Genomic DNA, 22,555 nt, shown 5'->3' on the forward strand with positions numbered 1-22,555 from the left:
CAGGCCAGGCTGTAAAACTTTCAGCCTTATGCATTCCACTTGACCTTGTCCAGTGTCAGTTTCCTCATCTGTAAATTGGGGTTAATAATACCTGTACTTCTTGCCTCAAAAGTCTGTTGTGAAGACCAATGATATATCTGTATTAGTGCTTTGTAAATTATAAAGTTAATCTTTTACTGCAGATTTTCCTACCTATACCTTCAGATCTACTTGTGACAATCTTTTTGAAATTTAGGAGCCAGTTTAGATCTTTCAGTAATCTCCTATGAGCAAATCCCTTACTTGCTGAGCCTCTTTCTCTGTAAATGACAAAGTAGACTACATTGGTAGGTCAAAATTTTATTTAATAGCAGAAAAATTTTTAAATAAGCTTATTCATCACTTCTCAGCCTTTTAGCTAACATCAAATGTAAAAGTAAGCTTATTCAGAATATCACTGCGTAAAATGGACAAAAGCAGGTTTGTTCTTGAGACGGTTGAAGCTGGAATGCGGACAACTCGGAGACGTGCCTAATTAGACTTCTCCCCAACTATACCCCACCAGGCAGCCACAACAAACTTGTGATCCTACCTATTCTAACTTTCTACAATATTGATGTTATGATTCCAACCCTTATGTTTCTACAATTCTTCAAGAAAAACTCTCTCTACTATAAAGGGGTAGATGGATAGATTCCCTGAACTCTGTTAGCTGACCAACAAATTTGTGGAAGTGTAGTCAAGTCGATCTAACCAGATAAGTACCAAATTCTTGAGATGGAGGAAGCTATGTGAAATATCTCAGCAGTCTTCATGGAGAAGAGAACTGCCCCAAACAATAAAAGTAAATATTGGATAGGCAATTCTCCAGGCTGTTCTCTACTAAATATACAGCAATACTGCAAGCTATTTGAAATGGTTTTCAGTAAGAATGACTCAGATATGAGGAAGCCACTTACAACAAAGCAAGTAATGCAATGCCATTTCTCAATGCCCCAAACAAGAGACATTGCTTAGGGAAGTTGGTTTCAGGAAACACAAGATCATATAATCACAGAATGTCATACCTGGAAATAAATAATGTTAGAGAACAGCCAGTCTATTTTGCCACATGACAAGTCTGAAATCCAGGAAGACTGCGAGTTGCTTAAGGTTAGGAATTCATTCAAGCTTCATTAAATAAACATAAGCTGAATACTAAGTATGTGCCAGGTGGTAAGATCACAAAAAATATCCCTCCGTAAGTAGTGGGAGAAGACAGACAAATCCACAACTGTAGCTAGATTGTTGCAGAACCAGGACTCAAATTGTGTGTCCGAGTTCTTAACCAGTGTCATATTGCCTCTCAAATTGAAGAGCTTGGGAAATTAGTAGTGGGGAGCCAAACTGCTCCAAAGATATGTCAACTAATCCTAGATCCTTGGGGTGCACTGGTACTTAACCACATTTCTTGAGGACGTATGAGTAATAAAGAGGGCTCTATCCTTACATGAAAAATATTCTTACAAAGGTCCATCACAGATACATGTAAGTACTTTTTAGAACACTGATGAGATCATGAGTGGAAAAGTCCTAGGAAGAAAACTAATCTTAGTATGGTCTAAGTTCCAGTTTTTGAAGAAGTGACCATCAAGGTCAAAGTCATAAAAATTCCATAAGCCACTGGCCTACTTTTTAACCTACTTAAGCAAGAAAACCAGGTGGTGGCACAGTGGATAGAGCAGCAGACTGGGATACAGAGGACCCAGGTTCGAGACCCCGAGGTTGCCAGCTTGAGCGTGGGCTCATCTGGTTTGAGCAAGGCTCACCAGCCTGAGCACAAGGTCCCTGGCTTGAGCAAGGGGTCATTCAATCTGCTATAGCCCCCTGATCAAGACACATATGAGAAAGCAATCAGTGAACAACTAAGATGCTGCAACAAAGAATTGATGCTTCTCATCTCTCTCCCTTCCTGTCTATCTTTCCCTATCTGTCCCTCTCTCTGACTCTCTCTGTCTCTGTCACAAAAAAAGAGAAAAGGCTATTTAAATTAGCTGTCTTTATGGGTTTATTATTTTTCTTTTCTATATAAAATACCGAAGAAGTATACAAGATTTCAAAGATCTCTGCCATCATCCATAAAGAAAAACAAAAGCCAAACAAAAACTTATGGCCACACCTATAAAATTTCATTTCTTCATTATTGGTAAGATTCTAATATGAATTGTTTCTTATCAATTCCCGCCTATTTGTGACATTTCTAAAGTGATTTAAAATATATGGTTTTTATTGATACGTAAAGACACATGCAGCCCCATGTTTATTGCAGCATTGTTCACAGTGGCCAGGACATGGAAACAACCAAAAAGCCCGTCAATAGATGACTGGATAAAGAAGATGTGGCACATATACACTATGGAATACTACTCAGCCATAAAAAATGATGACATCGGATCATTTACAGCAAAATGGTGGGATCTTGATAACATTATACGAAGTGAAATAAGTAAATCAGAAAAAAACAGGAACTGCATTATTCCATACGTAGGTGGGACATAAAAGTGAGACTAAGAGACATTGATAAGAGTGTGGTGGTTACAGGGGGAGGGGGAAGAGGGAGAGGGAAAGGGGGAAGGGGAGGAACACAAAGAAAACTAGATAGAAGGTGACAGAGGACAATCTGACTTTGGGTGATGGGTATGCAACATAATTGAATGACAATATAACCTGGATATGATATCTTTGAATATATGTATCCTGATTTATTGATGTTGCCCCATTAAAAAAATAAAATTATTTAAAAAAATAAAATAAAATATATGGTTTTTAACTACAGTGAAATAAAATAGCACATACACTTAACAAGAAAATTTGAGGGGTCAACATCAGTATCCTTACATTTTTTGACAAAAGACTAACATTAGTAGACCTGAACTCAGGCTACTTTACAAAGAATTCATGATCTATCCATTCAGTTATCCAGCAAGCATTTGTTGAGTGCCTTCTACATTAATACTAGGATACCATGTACTCTCAAAGTGTTGTTTTAGGACCCACCTGCATTAGAAACACCTGGAGAACTTGCTAAAAAATATGTTCCTGTGTCTCACTAGTATACATTTATATTTGTTATAATTCTCTCTTGCAAGCAACAGAAACCAACTAGACAAAGAAGGAGCTGACTGGAAGGATATCAGAAGTTCATAGGCCCCACCTGTGGGGGTGCAGTGGATAAAGCGTTGACCTGGAATGCTGAGGTCCTCGGTTCAAAACCCTAGACTTGCCCGGTCAAGGCACATATGGGAGTTGATGCTTCCTGCTCCTTCCCCCTTTCTCTCTTTCTCACTCTCTCCCCTCTAAAAAAAATTTTTTTAAATAAAATAAATAAATAAATAAATAAAAAGAAGTTCATAGAATTGACCAGAGATGATATCCAAGGAAGCATTAGAGGAACCACAAAAACAATCATACTCCAGGAATGACACTGTAATTACCCCCATTTCTAGCTTTATCATTGCATCTCTGCTCTAGACTGAAAGTTCTGAATAAGTACCTTCAAATGATGAGGTCTAAGGCCCAGGCCCAAGTGACTCTTCACCTGGACACAAAGATAGATTGCTCTATAGGGAAATTAGGATGAACATGGACAGTAGAGTTAAATTTTGGTTAGTTAAAACTGACAAATGCGCCTGACCAGGCGGTGGCGCAGAGGATAGAGCGTCGAACTGGGATGCCGAGGACCCAGGTTCGAGACCCCGAGGTCGCCAGCCTGAGCGCAGGCTCATTTGGTTTGAGCAAAGCTCACCAGCTTAGACCCAAGGTCACTGGCTTAAGCAAGGGGTTACTCGGTCTGCTGAAGGCCCGCGGTCAAGGCACATATGAGAAAGCAATCAATGAACAACTAAGGTGTCGCAATGCACAACGAGAAACTAATGATTGATGCTTCTCATCTCTCCGTTCCTGTCTGTCCCTGTCTATCCCTCTCTCTGACTCTCTCTCTGTCTCTGTAAAAAATAAATTAATTAATTAAAAAAACAACTGACAAATGCCTAGCTACCTATCAAAGCAAAATCTCAGAGGGTTGGGCTAGAGATTTTCTACATTTTTAAACCAACTTTTCAGATAGTTATGAAGTATTCCAAAGTCTGAGAAATACTGCTGTAAAGGATATGATCTATACCCAAGAATAGATTTAAATCCAAGTGGAAAGCAGAGATATTTATGAAACTGAAGAATAATTTTAAGTCCATGACCAGAGTTTGTCTCTCTGTAAACATTGCCCTTCAACTCTACCCTCATCAGCCATTTGTTCATTCAAAAATGAGCATCTTTGTAAAAAGAGATATTATGACCTGACCTGTGGTGACACAGTTGATAGAGCTGTGACCTGGAATGCTGAGGTCGCTGGTTTGGAACCCCAGGCTTGTCTGGTCAAGGCACATATCAGAAGCAACTGAGTTGATGCTTCCTGCTCCTCCCCCCTGACTTTTTCTCTAAAATCAATAAATAAAATCACTAAAAAATAAAAAGGTATTATGCTTATAGTCAACCACAACACAATACAAGTATGCACTAATTTTCATGAGGAAAAATGTATAGGTATATAAAAGCAAGTTGGGAAGACTATACTATAAATAATGTAAAAAAAATTTTTAAGGGAAATAGAAACAAATAAATGACAGTTAAATAGAATATGTGTACAATAAAAGTAAAATAACTAAAATTCTTTATTGTAAAATCTCATGTATACTTTCTGTATTTTCTGATTTTAATACCCTAATCCAGCTAATTGGGAATATAATTATTATTGTTAGACTTTCCTATGGCTGGTAGTTTCCAACTTTCCAAAAACACTACATGTCAAATTTTTAAAACTTATGGAAATTTTAATTAATGTCACATGAAAAGAAATGGTCACCAGCAAGATCCTATATTACAGTTAATGAAGTAATGTGTTTATTTACCTTCATTCAGCCCAACCAACATTTGAATAACTTCCACATGTATAGTTTTATTCTAGGCACTGCTATAGGGGAAAAAATATAGATGGGTACTTGCTTAATTAAAAAAAGAAAGAAAATAATTTGCATAGGAAACAACTACAGAATCATATGAAAGCAACTGATAAACAAATACATGCTGGCATAATCTAGAATCTAGATAGTGTTTAATGCCTGAATTAACAGTCTTAAAGCATGTTCATCTCACACTCCAGTGGATGAAAGCAAGATAAACCATCAGCATTTTTTTGTTATTGTGCCTTGGTATGAGATAGGCATAGACATAAAATAGAAGACTCATGGGCAGGTTTGATAATGGTGCATCAACCACTCTGTGGTAGCTGTGGTCCAGGGAAACCAAGAACAGCCTGGCTCTTTTTAACAGAAAAATATGTACCAATCACCACCACTTGCCAGGGCTCAGATGCAAAACTGAGACCAGTAAATCAACAGAGCAGTTAGTTGCTGTGTTCAGGAGTTAGAATGATAGCTGGCTTCTAGTAGGATCTCATAAATGTTCATTGTTGGATAGCCATCCAGAAGGACCCACTGCTGTTACATTCATCTATCCAACAATTCTCCCATCCTTCCCTCCTCAATTTCACACTCCCCTGGGTCCCTGACACATACAACACAAGGAGAGAATAATCACCATCCACAGTGTCATCTTTGTAGAAATTTGAAATTTTTACTTAAGTCTGTTGATTCTTTATTTATTTATTCATTTTTAGAGAGGAGAGAGAGAAGGTGAGAGAGAGACAGAGAGAGAGAGAGAGAGAGAGAGAGAGGAGAGACAGAGAGAGAGAAGGGGGGAGGAGCTGGAAGCATCAACTCCCATATGTGCCTTGACCAGGCAAGCCCAGGGTTTCGAACCGGCGACCTCAGCATTTCCAGGTCTACGCTTTATCCACTGCGCCACCACAGGTCAGGCCACAGTGTCATCTTTGAATGAAATATTAAAGGTATATCTGGATGCCAAATACTTAAAATTACAAAGCCATCATTGCTTACAAAACATAACCTAAAATGTGAATTTTATTAGAGGCCAACCAAAAAAGAAAAAACCAAATAATAGTGATTTGGGTTTAAGCAAAAAAGGATGTTTGTGCTGTTTTATGTATAATATTTTAAGCTTTGTCTCCATGATGCATAGATTTGCTAAAAGCATATTAAAATGCAGCTAGCTGGTTAACTCACAAGTCAAGTCTTGTAAATGGTCTACATTTACAATGTAGACCATTATTATAATTGAAACAGTTAATAATTATTATAATAAACATTTCTGTAATGCTATACATTACCAAAGTACTTTACAGTATTCTTGGCTCTTATTTTGTTAATATTAAGTCAGTTAAAGCCACAAGTGTTATCATTTTTATTCACTAATGAGAATAAAGTTTGGCTGTTGTGGAACCTACAGAGTAAAAATAGACTAAAAGTTGAAATGTTTTACATATATTTTAGTTTAAATATTCAACTGTATAATTTAACTAGTAGCCTAATAACTCTCCACACATAAAAACCATAATATTAAAACAATGTTATTTTAGCTCAAATTTTGCTTATAATTATAGAACATAACAGATATTGATAGTCTGTGTTTCTATAGCTTTTCTGATGATACGAATCACAAGGAATGTTTATTAAAAATACAGTTTCTTAGTTTCCAAACATTGGAGTTTTGTTTTGTTTTTTTTTCAGAGACAGAGAGAGAGAGTCAGAGAGAAGGATAGACAGGGACAGAGAGATGAGAAGCATCAATCATTAGTTTTTCATTGTACATTGCAGCACCTTAGTTGTTCATTGATTGCTTTCTCATATATGAAAGCAGACTGAGTAACCCCTTGCTGGAGCCAGCGGGCCTTCAGCAGACTGAGTAACCCCTTGCTGGAGCCAGCGACTTTGGGTCCAAGCTGGTGAGCTTTTTGCTCAAACCAGATGAGCCAGCGCTCAAGCTGGTGACCTCGGGGTCTTGAACCTGGGTCCTCGGAATCCCAGTCCAACGCTCTATCCACTGCGCCACGGCCTGGTCAGGCAACATTGGAGTTTTTGATTCACAAGGAAATTGTCCTTTTAACCAATGCCATAAGAAATTCTTATTATCAGATAAATTTGAGAAACAGTAGTTTCTGTGAATAGTACCAACTCCTACAGCCCATAGGAACTTGGAACATAGAAACTTAACTTCTGTCATCAGTCTTTTGGGGACTGGGCTCAAGGCTTTCTATACCTCTTTTGGTCTTCATAACATTCCATAAGACAGTGTGTTACTATTTCCAGGAGTCAAACTCTGAAAGGTTGAATAACTAGATCAATACCACAAAACCAGGTCTACCCCTCTCCAAAGGCTATGCCAATCAGTCCATTTTCTTCTGCACATTGCCAAATCTTTTTTTCTTTTCATTTTTCCATTGATTTGAGGGGGGAGGGGAGATGGGGGAGAGAGAAAGAGAGAGAGAGAGAAGCATCAACTCATTGTTCCACTTAGTTGTGCACTCACTGGTTGCTGCTCCTATGTGCCCTGACTAGGGATCCAATTCGTGACCTCAGTGTACCAGGATGATGCTCTATCCCAGGGGTCCCCAAACTACGGGCCTCGGGCCACATGTGGCCCCCTGAGGCCATTTATCCGGCCCCCGCCGCACTTCTGGAAGGGTACCTCTTTCATTGGTGGTCAGTGAGAGGAGCATAGTTCCCATTGAAATATTGGTCAGTTTGTTGATTTAAATTTACTTGTTCTTTATTTTAAATATTGTATTTGTTCCCGTTTTGTTTTTTTACTTTAAAATAAGATATGTGCAGTGTGCATAGGAATTTGTTCATAGTTTTTTTTATAGTCCGGCCCTCCAACGGTCTGAGGGACAGTGAACTGGCCCCCTGTGTAAAAAGTTTGGGGACCCCTGCTCTATCCACTGAGTTCCTTGGCCAGGGCACATTGCCCAATCGTGCATGTCAGAAAAGGGGGTAAAAAGAGAGAGAGAGAGAGAGGAGGTTAAGAAGGAAAAATTTTAGTAAGTGCATTCCAGTTTTCAAAGTGATTATTGGGTGGGGCAAAAGTAAGTTTACAGTTGTTCATATGGAAAATAATATGATAATAAATAATAATACAAGAATAAACTCTGTTTTGTATACTCACAACTGTAAACATACTTTTCTTCCACCCTGTACATAGTGAGTTAAAAAGTTAAATCTATCTTTAAATTTTCCTGTTGAATTGTAAAAATTGTTAAAAAGAAATGTAGAAGTCCCAGAGGAAGACCAAAGGGAGTAGATGGTCGTAAGACAGATCAAAGATTGTAGTGCATTTCTCTATTAGTACTCAGTTAGATGTCAGTTTGTTAGGAAGTATAGAGACCGTTTTGGTTGAGAAAGTAGAGGAAAGATCATGGTACTTGAGGCAATCTTGTGTATTATTGCTCAGAAGTTGGCAATTTAAACTCTAATATAAGGAAAGCATTTTCTTCTGGTGGGTGCAACTCTTAATTTTGACTGAAGGAACTATGCCAACAGAAATGGACAGTCTGTACCTCCAAACTTTGTTCTGCATTAATGATGCTGAGAAGCGAGATCCTTTCAAGTCTCTTGATAAGCAAGCCTAGTTGTAAGAATCAGGTTGTCTTGTCCAAATGCAAGAAATAATTGACCTGAGCTGAACTAACTTTTTCAGAGAACGCAAGCTGAGCTGAACTAGTTTTTGTACAGAACAGAAGCTCTAATGTTACCTTGAAAAGGCCAGCAAACAAAATCTTCAGGCCTTTGATGCAGAAATGGGAAAGACAAGCCATGGCAGAAAAAGGTGTTGTCAGCAAATTGTTGACATTAATGCCCTCCTCTTCACTTTTAATTTGTGGTATGGGCCTGAATATAAACAATGGTGATTATTTTTCACTTTGTTTTAGGATGTGGCTGCTTCCTTGGCTTTCAAAATATCCTATTTCCTTGGTTTCTTTGGGGAACATGGGGAGCATGGTTTTCACTTTCAAAGTATAATTTGCATAGGAGGAAGCATCCTACTGATTATACATTATTTTAATATTTTGTGTATATTGAATTTATTTCATTTACACTTAATGTTTTAACTGAAAACAGGTTTAAAGACCAAAATTTATAAAGTTAAAGAATGTTGAAGAAAAGATCTGGTCCTCAAAGGCTGAGAACTCCGTTACAGAAAGTAGTGTGATTCTTCTAGGTTTTTGCTGCCTTGATACCTTGCATGCCTGAAATCAGAGAATAAACCCAGTGTTCTTTAAGGTCTTCTCAATTCTAAAGGCTATAAGTCTATGAACCAGAATCTAAAGGGGAAGAAAAATAAAATCTTTTCACTTTATTATATCTATATCTAAGAAACATTTTCCAACTAGATTGTACTATATCTTTATGCCATGCCACAGTCTATCTACATGCCAAGTGGAAAATGTAGTTTGAAAAAAAATATTTTTTTATTGCCAAATACAGTACAACTCTGTTCTGAAAAACTACTTCCTCTACCAACCACAGCTATTCAGGCATGTCTCAGAATGTAGTAAAAGTGTCCAAGGAATACCCACTATGGTCCCCTAAAGCCCTGAATCAATTCTTAGGAAGAACTGAGAATTAATTCCAAAGGCATCTGGGACTGGCATGGGTACCAGCCCCTTTTCCTTGTAGATCTTTAACCTAGCCAACCAGTTGGTTATATACTATGAGAGAGATAATGGAAGCATCCTGTAATAGCCAATTAAGTTGACCTTTTAGACATCTCCATATGACTGTCTCATAGGTCCATCATACTTAACATAACCAATTGAAAACCAAATCTCCAAAACATGTTCTACCTCCAGTCTTGCCTATATCAGTAAATGTTCCCAATATTGCATAGGAGTTCAAGTCCAAACATAGGATTCATTCTACTTTCTTCTTTACTTCACTCCCAAAATTTAATTTATCAATGAATTTTGGAAATTCTGAATATATTCCTCTGAAGTAAATCCTGATTTTCACCATCATTACTATTACTACCATTCTACTTCAAGCCAACACCATAGCTCATCTGGAGCATAAAGCCTGTTATACTTTTTTTTTTTTTTTTTGGTATTTTTCTGAAGTGAGAAGATGGGAGGCAGAGAGACAGACTCCTGCATGCCCCCAACCAGGGTCCACCCAGCATGCCCACTAGGGGGTGATGCTCTGCCCATCTGGGCATTGCTCCTTTGCAACCAGAGCCATTCTAGCGCCTGAGGTGGAGGCCACGGAGCCATTCTAGCGCCTGAGGTCAGCACCCTGGCCAACTTTGCTCCAGTGGAGCCTTGGCTGCAGGAGAGGAAGAGAGAGATAGAGAGAAAGGAGAAGAGAGGGGTGGAGAAGCAGATGGGCCCTTCTCCTGTGTGCCCTGGCCAGGAATCAAACCCGGGACTTCCACATGCTGGGCAGATGCTCTACCACTGAGCCAACCAGCCAGGGCTCAAGCCTCTTATACTCTTCACTCTTGTTCTTCTCTATTGCATCCTATAGCCAGAAGATAGAATCATGTTTTAAAAACACAAATCAGCCTGATCAGGCGGTGGTGCAGTGGATACAGCATCGGATTGGGATGCGGGGGACCCAGGTTTGAGACCCCGAGGTCACGAGCTTGAGCGCGGGCTCATCTGGTTTGAGCAAAGCTCACCAGCTTAAACCCAAGGTCACTCGCTTAAGCAAGGGGTTACTCGGTCTGCTGTAGCCCTAGGGTCAAGGCACATATGAGAAAGCAGTCAATGAACAACTGAGGTGTTGCAACGAAAAATTGATGATTGATGCTTCTCATCTCTCTCCGTTCCTGTCTGTCTGTCCCTATCTTTCCCCCTCTCTGACTCTTGTCTCTGTCCCTGTAAAACAAACAAACAAAAAACCCACAAAGCAGGCCCTGGCTGGTTGGCTCAGTGGTAGAGCATCGGCCTGGTGTGCAGAAGTCCCGGGTTCGATTCCCGGCCAGGGCACACAGGAGAAGCGCCCATCTGCTTCTCCACCCCTCCCCCTCTCCTTCCTATCTGTCCCTTCTCTTCCCCTCCCACAGGGAGGCTCCATTGGAGCTAAGATGGCCCGGGCGCTGGGGATGGCTCCTTGGCCTCTGCCCCAGGCGCTGGGGTGGCTCTGGTTGCAACAGAGCGACGCCCCGGAGGGGCAGAGCATCGCCCCCTGGTGGGCAGAGCGTCGCCCCCTGGTGGGCGTGCCGGGTGGATCTCGGTCCGGCGCATGCAGGAGTCTGTCTGACTGTCTCTCCCCGTTTCCAGCTTCAGAAAAATACAAAAAAAAACACAAACAAACAAAAAAACCCCCCACAAATCAACCACCTGACCAGGTGACATGGATAGAGCATTGGACTGGAACACAGAGGACCCAGGTTCGAAACCTCAAGGTCAATAGGTCACTGGCTTGAGCAAGGGGTCACTCGGTCTGCTGTAGACTCCCAGTCAAGGCACATATGAGAAAGCAATCAATGAACAATAAAGTGCTGCAACGAAGAATCGATGCTTCTCATCTTTCTCCCTTCCTGTCTGTCTGTTCCTATCTGTCCCTCTCTCTGTCTCATCACACACACACACACAAAAAAAAACACACAAATCAACTTAGTGGTGGCACAATGTATAGAGCACTGACCTGGGATACTGAAGTCCCAGGTTTGAAACCCCAAGGTCACCAGATTGAGCACGGGTTTATCCAGCTTGAGCGCAGACTTGAACACACCAGCTTGAGCACGGTGTCACCAGCTTGAGCGTGGAATCATCAACATGATCCCATGGTCACTGCTTTGAACTCAAAAGTCACTGGCTTGAAGCCCAAGGTCGCTGGCTTGAGCAAAGGGTCCTTGGCTCAGCTAGAGTGCCCTGAATGGGACAATGCACATATGTGAAGCAATCAATGAACAGCTAACATGATACAATTACAAGTTGATGCTTCTCATCTTTCTCCTTCTTCTCTCTCTCTCTCTTGCTAAAAAGAAATAATAAAAATAAAAACACAAATCAGTCCATACCTCTTCGTTCTATGTCAGCCCCATCTATGGCCTCCCCTAAATAAGTAGAACATAGCCAATAGTCTTACCATACCCTATAAGATACTAATACATGATCTCGCCTCTGCCTACTTCTACAGTCTCAACCCCTACCTCTTAGCCCTTTGTTCAGTTCACTCCAAACACATTGTCCTTTTCTTCTGTCCCGTGAACCTGTACACCAAGCTTCTCTGCACTCATTGCCTTTGGGTTGCTGTTCCCACTGCTGTATTGATATACTTTTCCCCAAGCCTTCCTATAGCTATCTCCTTCTTATGATTCAGGACTCAGCTCAGTTGTTAACTTCTCAGAGAAGTCTTCCCACTTCTCTTCCTACTCATTAGATTTATTTTGGAATTTTTTAACTATGTGCGCTTATTACTTTGATTTTTTTAAGTTAAGGTAAAAGTAAAAATATATAAATAAATTAGATGGCCTAGTCACTATTGTATCACTTTGTTTTCTTCATTGTAGGCATCATTATCTCAAAATTAATTTTTTTTATTTATGTGTTTATTTGTTTATTGTGTATTTCCCACTGCAATGTAAGCTCCATGAGAGGGGGGATTTGTTTCAATGACCGATGTTTGTCATAGCAACTGGTGTATCCTAACACCTACAGGGTCTTTTGTAGATTGTAGACTCTCAATAAGTATTTGTTAATTATGTAGATTTCACTTGCCTAAGAGAAAAGTAGTTTCCTTTTGACTGAGAATGGTTGCATTTGTTCTTTTGGAAAGAGTATTTTAATGAAATATTTTGTTCAAGTTGGGTCAGTTTGCATATTAAGATACTATTTCTAATACCTGTGAACATGAAATGATTCTTTGATACAACTGAGAAATTATCAGCATATAGAGCTTATAACAAACATGGCAAATAGTATCTATATCCATTTCATCATGTCAATGGTGAGGTTCATGTCAAAGTGAAAATTGAAAAACAAACAATGTTGATTTGGTTCTGACAGCTAATATCTGAATTCTGCTTTCTAGGCAGTGGTGAACAGTGTGGAATTGCTGATGCTGGAGATGAAAACAATATCAGAATGCTCTAGGCTAGTTTGCAGCACACTGGAAATGGAAGAATGAAAGGTAAAGACAGTTGCCTAGAGATATAAAGTCGGATATAAAGTTATGAGGAAATAATTAGTGCAAGTGGTTTAGAATTAGGGCTTTGAAAAATAAGAGCTCTCATTGATTAGTGCCTATTATGTGCCAAGACAAGAAACAACTTAGGCCCTGGCCGGTTGGCTTAGCGGGAGAGCGTCAGCCTGGCGTGCGGGGCACCCGGGTTCGATTCCCGGCCAGGGCACATAGGAGAAGCACCCATTTGCTTCTCCACCCCCCCTCCTTCCTCTCTGTCTCTCTCTTCCCCTCCCGCAGCCAAGGCTCCATTGGAGCAAAGATGGCCTGGGCGCTGGGGATGGCTCTTTGGCCTCTGCCCCAGGCGCTAGAGTGGCTCTGGTCGCTGCAGAGCGACGCCCCAGAGGGGCAGAGCATTGCCCCCTGGTGGGCGTGCCGGGTGGATCCCGGTCGGGCGCATGCGGGAGTCTGTCTGACTGTCTCTCCCCGTTTCCAGCTTCAGAAAAATACAAAAAAAAAAAAAAAAAGAAACAACTTACATAGGTATTGATTCCCCATTTTACAAATAAGCTTCTGAAGATCAGGGGGCTAAATGACTTGCTAAAGCCACATAGCTGTGTAAAAAAGGAGAGCGATGACTTCAACTAGATTTTTCAAATTCCAAAGCTGACATGCTTTCCACTGCACCACACTGTCTTCCTTGTGATGATGTACTCAATTTATTTCCATGATTCCTGACACCAACTTTAGAGCCTGGCATAGCGTCCTAATGGAATTATGCCTAGCTGGACAATAAATGCTTCTGCTGCCAGTGGAGGGGCCACCTAAATGAAGTAAGTGTCCAAGCCCAGCTGGCTCCAAGGTTTGCTGACTAAGCAGGTTTTAAGCCTGGTGTTCACTGAACCTCCTCCCATTCTTTCCCAGCATTCCCCTGTAGCTTACCTCTGCCTCCGTCTGTCTGCTGGGAAAAGCATCTGCCAGGTGCTAATCAGAAAGCTGCTCTGGCCATAGTGTAAGGGGAAAAGGTGGCTCAACAATACTACTGCTGAGAGCCTGGACAGGCTTAAGCAATGTATTCTGAAGTGCTGAAGTGTGCAGCCCACAGAGAGAAATGGGTAAAACGCAAAATTGAAGGGGAGGATAAGTGTAAGAGGAAAGTCTTCCCGACAGAGATGAATTAGTTATAGGACTAACTTCCTGAGGGAAGAGATGTGGCTTGATTCTCTCACGCCCACTCAGAAAACATGCCACAGTGGACAAGCTTTCCACCTCTGAGTTTTATGAAGATAAATGAAGCACTTTTGAATGAAGGAAGAAATAAAAATAGAGAGGTGGCGCTGACTAAAGGCACTGCAAAGATAAAGAGTAATGGAGGTTTTGGGCCCTCAAGCTGAGTGAGGAAAAACTTTCCTTCCATTTGGGAGATGCAGAGCTGAGCAGTTCAGGTTTGCCATTGAGTTCAGGCTCTGCCACATGCCAATTGTATGAACCTGAGCAAATTAGTTAGCCTTTCTAAGCTACAAAATAGGACTAATACTCTATTGTATTGGTTATTTTTCACTATTGCAAAAGGTTCTTGTGAAGATCAAATGAGATAACTCATGTAAAAACAGTGTCTACCATGTAGTAAGAACTCAGTCAATGACAGCCTAGTGTGGAGGGGGCATATAGTTGGGTCATTATTATCTAGGTTAGATTATGGGGACAGTTTTTCCCTTTAAACTTAACAATGGTGCCTCCTTGGTTTAATTGTTTGCTGTATTAAGAGCTCACACCCTCACGACTGATTTGGGCTTTCGGCTCAAAGGGAACATGAACCCATCTGTGGTAGATACCACCTCTACTCTCAGGCAAGTTTGCCCAAGGCCAGCTCAACCCATGCTGGTATTCCATATCATTCTGTGGATAAAGCCACCTCCCATGGAAGGATATTGTGCAAAGATAATACTAATAACACTGTACATTATTCAATCTTTTAAAGTCTACAAAGTAATCGTACCTGGGAAGAGCTACTGACACCATTTTACAGATGAGGAAACAAACGCTTAAAGAAGTGAAGCAACTTGATTAAGGTGACATAGATAATTGGTTGGTGGAGCAGGGATCCACACCCAGCTCCCCTGACTCCACATCTGGGGCTGTTTCATAAGATGTTGTAGGGGATGTGCATAGGTAGCAGATTAAAAAGCTAGTTGTTTCCACCTGCCGGTGATGGTGCAATGGATAGAACATTGAACTAGGATGCTGAGGTCCCTGGTTCAAAACCCCGAGGCTGTCTGCTTGAGCACAGACTTATCTGGCTTGAGCACAGGCTCACTAGGTTGATGGCTGGGTCACCAGGTTGAGAGTGGTATTATAGACGTGATACCATGGTTGCTGGTTTTAGCCCAAAGGTCACTGGCTTGAGCCCAAAGTTGCTGACTTGAGCAAGGGGTCACTAACTCAGCTAGAGTCCGCCAGTCAAGGCACATATGAGAAGCAATCGATAAACAACTAAAGTGATACAACTACAAGTTGATGCTTCTCATTTCTCTCCCTTCCTATGTCTCTCTCATGCTCTCTCACTCTCTCAATCTCTCTTGCTCTCTCTCGCTTAAAAAAAAGAAAGAAAAGAAAAAGAAAAGCTAGTTGTTTCCAAGTATAAAACCATTGAACTTTAGAACAGAATGAAGCTTTCAGATTATCTAGTGCTGTAGTTTTTGACTGTGTCCAGGGAATCCAATAGGTGGTGGGGAGAGCCAAGGAGGTTGGGATTATATGCCACTCATCTTTTATCAATTAAATTTATAACATTACAATATATTTTATTTTTTATTTAGTGAGAAGAAGGGAGGCAGAGACAGATTCCTGCATGCGCCTGGACCAGGATCCACCCAGCAAGACCACTAGGGGGCGATGCTCTGCCCATCTGGAGCTCTTGCTCCATTGTAACCAGAGCCATTCTAGCACCTAAGGCAGAAGCCATGGAGCCATTATCAGTGCCCAGGGCCACCTCACTCTAATTGAACCATGGCTGCAGGAGGAGAGGAGAGAGAAAGAGAAACAAGAAGATCACGGTGGAGAAGCAGATGGGCACTTCTCCTATGTGCCCTGACCATCAAACATGCTGGGCCGATGCTCTACCACTGATCCAACCAGCCAAGGCTACAATGTATTTTTTTTTTACAGAGACAGAGAGAGAGTCAGAGAGAGGGATAGACAGGGACAGACAGACAGGAACGGAGAGATGAGAAGCATCAATCATTAGTTTTTCGTTGCACATTGCGACACCTTAGTTGTTCATTGATTGCTTTCTCATATGTGCCTTGACCGTAGGCCTTCAGCAGAACGGGTAACCCCTTGCTTGAGCCAGCAACCTTGGGTCCAAGCTGGTGAGCTTTAAATAAGTGTTTAAAACATTAAGACCTTCCTTAGAAAAGAATAACTTTGAAAAACCCTGATCTGTTTCATTTAGCCAAGAAGGATATTGAGGCCTGGCCTAGTCTGGTTAAGGAATTTGTCAAAATCTATTAGAGGCAGAGCTAGGAAGAGCACTCAGGCATAGTGATTTGCATATCTGATAAGCATGCCATCAATGTTTCCAAATATTTTCTCATTCTCCAAATTTTTTTTATTACCTCAGATAAATCACTTACTTGTGACAATCAAGTCACCAAGGAGAAATTATTCCTAGGGTTAGTCCCTCCTGATGACTGACTATGTGACATTGAGTCAATTAACTTTTTTTGAACCCTACACTTTTCCACAGGTAAAATGGGATGATAATTACTATGCAGGCCACTCTCAGTGTGGCTATTGTGATGACTGTGTAAAGGAGAACATGTGAGGGTTCCCAGGGTTCTTTCCAGAAAGAGACTCAGCAAGTTCAGTATCTTACCGTATCCAAATGCCTACCAAATGTGTCATTGCCTATAAGATGATCTCTGCAATTTGTCATCCTTGTTTATTTGTTGTTCCTCTTTTAAGAGGGCAATGTAGTTTATTTTTATAACCATATCAAGTACTACCTGTTTATGAAGTAGCCTCAAAAAACTTATTGCCTGACCAGGTGGTGGCACAGTAGTTAGAGTGTCAGCCAGGGCCGCAGAGGACCCAGCTTTGAAACTCCGGGGTCACCGGCCTGAGCGCAGGCTCATCCGGCTTGAGCATGGGCTTGCTGGCTTGAGTGTGCAATCATAGACATGACCCCATGGTCACTGGCTTGAAGCCCAAGGTCACTGGCTTGGCTGTAGCCCCCTGGTCAAGGCACATATAAGAAAGCAATCAATGAACAAATAAAGTGACACACAAAGAATTGATGCTTCTCATCTCTCTCCTGTCTGTCTATCCGACTCTCGCTAAAACATATATACACACACACACACACACACACACACACACAAACACAACTTTTAACATTGTTTCTTTGATAAAATTTTGTGATTTTTTTTTTTTTTTGGATTTTTCTGAAGTTGGAAACGGGGAGGCAGTCAGACTCCCCCTCATGCACCCAACCGGGATCCACCCGGCATGCCCACCAGGGGGCGATGCTCTGCCCATCTGGGGCATTGCTCTGTTGCAACCAGAGCCATTCTGGCGCCTGAGACAGAGGCCATAGAGCCATCCTCAGCGCCCAGGCCAACTTTGCTCCAATGGAGCCTTGGCTGCAGGAGGGGGAGAGAGAGACAGAGAGGAAGGAGAGGGGGAGGGGTGGAGAAGCAGATGGGTGCTTCTCCTGTGTGCCCTGGCTGGGAATCGAACCCTGGACTCCTGCACGCCAGGCTAATGCTCTACCACTGAGCAAACCAGCCAGGGCCAAAAAATTTTGTGATTTCTTAAAAGCTAATCATTTTTCCTTCTAGATAAGGTATCACTACAGGGTTCTAGCAAGCCCAGGAAGCCCAGAGCCTGATGTTATCAAAGGACTTGTATGCAAGTTACAGAGTTGGACTCCTCCCATCTAACTGGCTGTTTCTCTTCCTTCAACAAGGAATTCAGTACTAAGAAAATGCTCTCATGATCTTCAGGTTGATCTTGAAAGCAGCCTAATTTACTTGTGACTTTGACCAATTTCTGAATCTTCTGAGCTATTTTCTTACTTGTAGAAGGCAGATATTTGCCTTCCCTTTTTACCTCAGAGGTCTGTTAAAGATCAAAAAAGAGAACACAGGGTAGATGGCATGTTTTTTTGTGTTTTTTTTTTTTTGTATTTTTCTGAAGCTGGAAACGGGGAGAGACAGACAGACTCCCGCATGCGCCCGACCAGGATCCACCTGGCACGCCCACCAGGGGCGATGCTCTTCCCACCAGGGGGCGATGCTCTGCCCCTCCGGGGCGTCGCTCTGTTGCGACCAGAGCCACTCTAGCACCTGGGGCAGAGGCCAAGGAGCCATCCCCAACGCCCGGGCCATCTTTGCTCCAATGGAGCCTTGGCTGCGGGAGGGGAAGAGAGAGAAAGAGAGGAAGGAGAGGGGGAGGGGTGGAGAAGCAGATGGGCGTTTCTCCTGTGTGCCCTGGCCAGGAATCGAACCCGGGACTTCTGCACGCCAGGCCAACGCTCTACCACTGAGCCAACCGGCCAGGGCCATGGCATGTTTTTAAAACTGAGAAGTGTATGCTAACTAAAAGAATTATTATTTTTAGAAACATGTAAATTACTACAATTATTTAGAATATACATTTCAACTAAATCTCAGCTTGTTAGAAATACCCAGGTCGAAGTAGGAAGATGTTTCAATTTATGCTGATTTCTGTGAAGAGAGTCAAGTGGCAACTGAACAGGCAAAGTTCAAACAAGGGAGTTACCTCCTTAATTGACATTATTGCAAAACAAGAAGTATTTACATATTTTCAATTCAGAATATTTTAAAATTTTTTAAAGAGAAATTAAACAGACCTTTATCTAAAATTCTATTCTGGATTCCCCAAATTTCTAACTTCAGCTCTTAGAGAACAGCGTTTCAATGCCATGTTGATACTTTAAAAAATCTGGACTTTGTTTTCATTATGCAGACAAGCCAGCCACAGAAGCCAACCAATATTTTAAGACTGCAATGTTTACTAATGGATGTCTGGCCAGAAACAGTGTTGGCAGAATTCTGGCAGAGGCATTTACTTCCACTAATGATGTGGAACAGCACTGCATAATCATGTCCATTTGTATTAAGTCTACCCAGTACCGTCATGACTTGCAAGGGAACCAGAAACAAGCACACCCAAAAGTCCTGGGATGTTCCTGGAAGATGCATTACATCAGAACTGGTTCAGACCCTCTCAAAGTCATCACCACATCCATTCATTTCATTTAGGCCTTGTAAAGCCAGTAGCCACAGCCACCATCACAGCCACCTGGCCCGTGCAGGTTCGCATTTGATTCGGACAGACGGTAATGAAACAATGGAGCCAAGAACTGGTGGGCCATTAGCTTTAATCCTAGCTTGCACCCAGTGGGTGAGCAATACGCACAGTGGGAAAGCACTTCCCTTTCCATTCAGGGCTCCCAAAATCACTGACTTATCCAAGTTTCCTAGATTCAAAGATTTCTAGCTTACCAGCCTTCTTCACTTCTGTTCCCCATCTCCTACTCTCTGCACAAACTCTGCACAAACTGGCTTCTCCTTCAGCACTCTGCCATCTTGGCTGCTTCTCGTCTCCTCCACGTGGCCTTTCTCTGCTCTCTTCCAGCATGGGCTCCTCTGCCCCATTTTATAGTGTAGAAATCAAAACCTTTAATCCAATGTACAAACAAGGAAGTCTGTGATACAAAGTCACTTATCTGAGACATAATGGGATTCCTCATGAGAGTGTACCACCCCACATTATGCAACAGTCAAGGGTGGAGGAAAAGCTTAATTTTGAAAAGATCTTAGTATTAAAAGGGTGGGAAAGGCTTAGTCTTAAAACTAAGCCTTAGGCTATAATGACCCTGACTGCTTACAGCAGCAGTCCCCAAACTACGGTCCATGGGCCACATGCAGCCTCCTGAGGCCATTTATCCTGACCCCGCCGCACTTCCAGAAGGGGCACCTATTTCATTGGCGGTCAGTGAGAGGAGCATAGTTCCCATTGAAATACTGGTCAGTTTGTTGATTTAAATTTACTTGTTCTTTATTTTAAATATTGTATTTGTTCCCATTTTGTTTTTTTACTTTAAAATAAGATATGTGCAGCATGCATAGGGATTTGTTCATAGTTTTTTTTATAGTCCGGCTGTCTAACAGTCTGAGGGACAGTGAACTGGCCCCCTGTGTAAAATGTTTGGGGACCCCTGGCTTACAGCCTGTCCCCCACACCCAGTGCAAACTATAAGCGAGCAAACATATATATCATATTTACAAACTTATTTGGCCAACAGGCCTTCTTTACAAAAATGAGTTCAGAGTATACTTGATATCAGACTCTTTAACAGAATATTTAGACACACATTAGGACAGTATAGCCTATATATGAACCATCCTATGCCAGAAAAAAGCTATCAAACATTTCCTTATAAACCACATCAAGTGCTTTTGTTCCACTTATACTAACAAATCCCTGGGGTATTTGGAAACTCAATCCCTCCTCCTACCGCCTGCTCCAGGAAACCTATTGCCAAGTATACATTATCATTTTCATCCCTACCTGTTCCTGGACAAGCATCAGAAGTTAGTAAGGACAAAGGACAATGGCATTCATTTTGACTGTCTGGACATTGTTACTGTATCTCTCTTGTAGGGGAGAATAATTTCTGTCTAATAAAAGAGACAGATTCCAAACTTAGATATGTGGGAAATTATTTGATATTTAATAAATTTTGAGTCATGCCATAGCCTTAAAAATTATAATTAATAAGGAGCTAGACAAGGAAAATGAATAACAGCATTTTTTTTTGCTAATCTTCTCTGTATCGTTCCAATTTTAGTATATGTGCTGCCGAAGCGAGCACGAATAACAGCATTTTTTTAAATGGAAGAATAAAGGAATAGCTGTTGTTATCTGTTAGTGAGATAGGAAACCCCACTTTACTAAGAGGCTTCAAAGGTATTTTATGATTTAGGCCAAGCGTTCAGAGAGATTTTGTAAATATGATTTTTATACTTGTGTGTGATTTACGATAAGAATTAGGCAACACCAGCTCAAGATGGCAGATCCCATTCCTGCTTAGGAAGGGCTGTTATTATACTGTAAATGGAGAGGTTTTCTCGTACTAGAAGGTTTTGAAAGGAAGAGGGAATGAAACTTCCGACCCCCTCCTTTCCCCACACCTGTGAGGAGGAAAATATACAAGTACAGAAGGCAAGTGGGAAGGGAGATTTGAGTAGTAGCCCTTTCCCCTTTCTTTCTCTTTAATGGGTGATTTACAAATGCTTATCCTCTGACATCATGTAAATCCCCTCCCATCCGGAAATCCTGTGATTGACGTATGTACCTCTAGACCAGTGGTAGTCAACCTGGTCCCTCCCACCCACTAGTGGGCATTCCAGCTTTCATGGTGGGCTGTAGCAGAGCAACTTAAGTGTAAATAAAAAGATAGATTTAACTATAGTAAGTTGTTTTATAAAGATTTATTCTGCCAAACTTAGTGAAAATCTGACATAAAGTACTTGGTAAGTAATTATTATTATATGCTTTAACTTGCTGTAACTCTGCTTTATAAATTTTATAAAGTAATGTTACTTCCATACTTTACAAATCACCATTACTGTGGAACTGGAGGATGGTTAGAAAACTTTACTACTAACAGAGATACAAAAGTGGGCGGTAGGTATAAAAAGGTTGACTACCCCTGCTCTAGACAGAGGAATCACAAGATCCATTTATGTGAACTTGTGTTCTATAAAAGGTATATAATATGTAAGAAATCTAATTTCAAGGAGCACATGTCTTTGGAGCTACTAGCCCACGTGCTCTGCTGGCTTTTTAAATAAACTCTCTTTCTGTCTTATACAGTTATCTGAGTCTCAGTCCTCCATCGGGTTGCTTTCCTGCAACATTAGTATTACTCAAAATTAAAGAAGTCAGGATATTATCATCAGATTTCTCTCCCTTTCACCTAGTTTTTAGACCTCCAAGGAATCTTCATTCCATTTTCTGAAATTAGATGCTGCTTCAAAGGTTTTAGAAGTAAACCATGAAATGAGGACACTAAAGAAGCATTAATTTTTGCAGATTACTATTTAATAACATCTTTATCCCATACTAATAATTTAACCATACATTTGTCAAATATCCCAAAGATATGCTTTAGAAATGTCCAGTATTACCTGAAACCAAATCTGGTTATTTCAAATGGATTGGAACTTGGCCCTGGGGTAAGAAAATGTCCTTTGTCTCTTCCTTTCTCCCTTCCTCCCTTCCATCTTTTTTCCTTATTTTTACCCTTCCTTTTTTTCCACTCATATGGCCTTATGATGCTCCTCATCTATGTCTAGGGCAATATTTTATTGGGCGAGGAACCTCAGGAAACAGTGTGCTAACATGCTGTGTGGTAGCATTCAGACAAAAGATGTATTTGCGAGGCATAGTGCTCTGGCCACTGTGGTTCC

The 22,555-nt window shown here is 41.2% G+C and overlaps 1 long non-coding RNA gene and 1 other non-coding gene across 2 annotated transcripts in view; one reads left to right on the forward strand and one right to left on the reverse strand.

Annotated features, from left to right (window-relative positions):
- Positions 1-17,178, forward strand: part of LOC136395464 (uncharacterized) — a 40,241-nt gene extending 23,063 nt beyond the window's left edge. Inside the window, exons 2-3 of the long non-coding RNA XR_010749339.1 lie at positions 12,963-13,061; positions 15,872-17,178. This is a non-coding gene — a long non-coding RNA (uncharacterized lncRNA). The remainder of the gene's footprint in view (positions 1-12,962; positions 13,062-15,871) is intronic.
- Positions 17,179-20,853: 3,675 nt separating this feature from the next.
- Positions 20,854-20,955, reverse strand: LOC136390334 (U6 spliceosomal RNA). The gene has a single exon (XR_010748739.1). It is a non-coding gene; the product is annotated as a U6 spliceosomal RNA (small nuclear RNA).
- Positions 20,956-22,555: the final 1,600 nt, after the last annotated feature.

The sequence above is a fragment of the Saccopteryx leptura genome, chromosome 1, assembly GCF_036850995.1.
Source record: "Saccopteryx leptura isolate mSacLep1 chromosome 1, mSacLep1_pri_phased_curated, whole genome shotgun sequence".
Classification (NCBI taxonomy): Eukaryota; Metazoa; Chordata; class Mammalia; order Chiroptera; family Emballonuridae; genus Saccopteryx; species Saccopteryx leptura.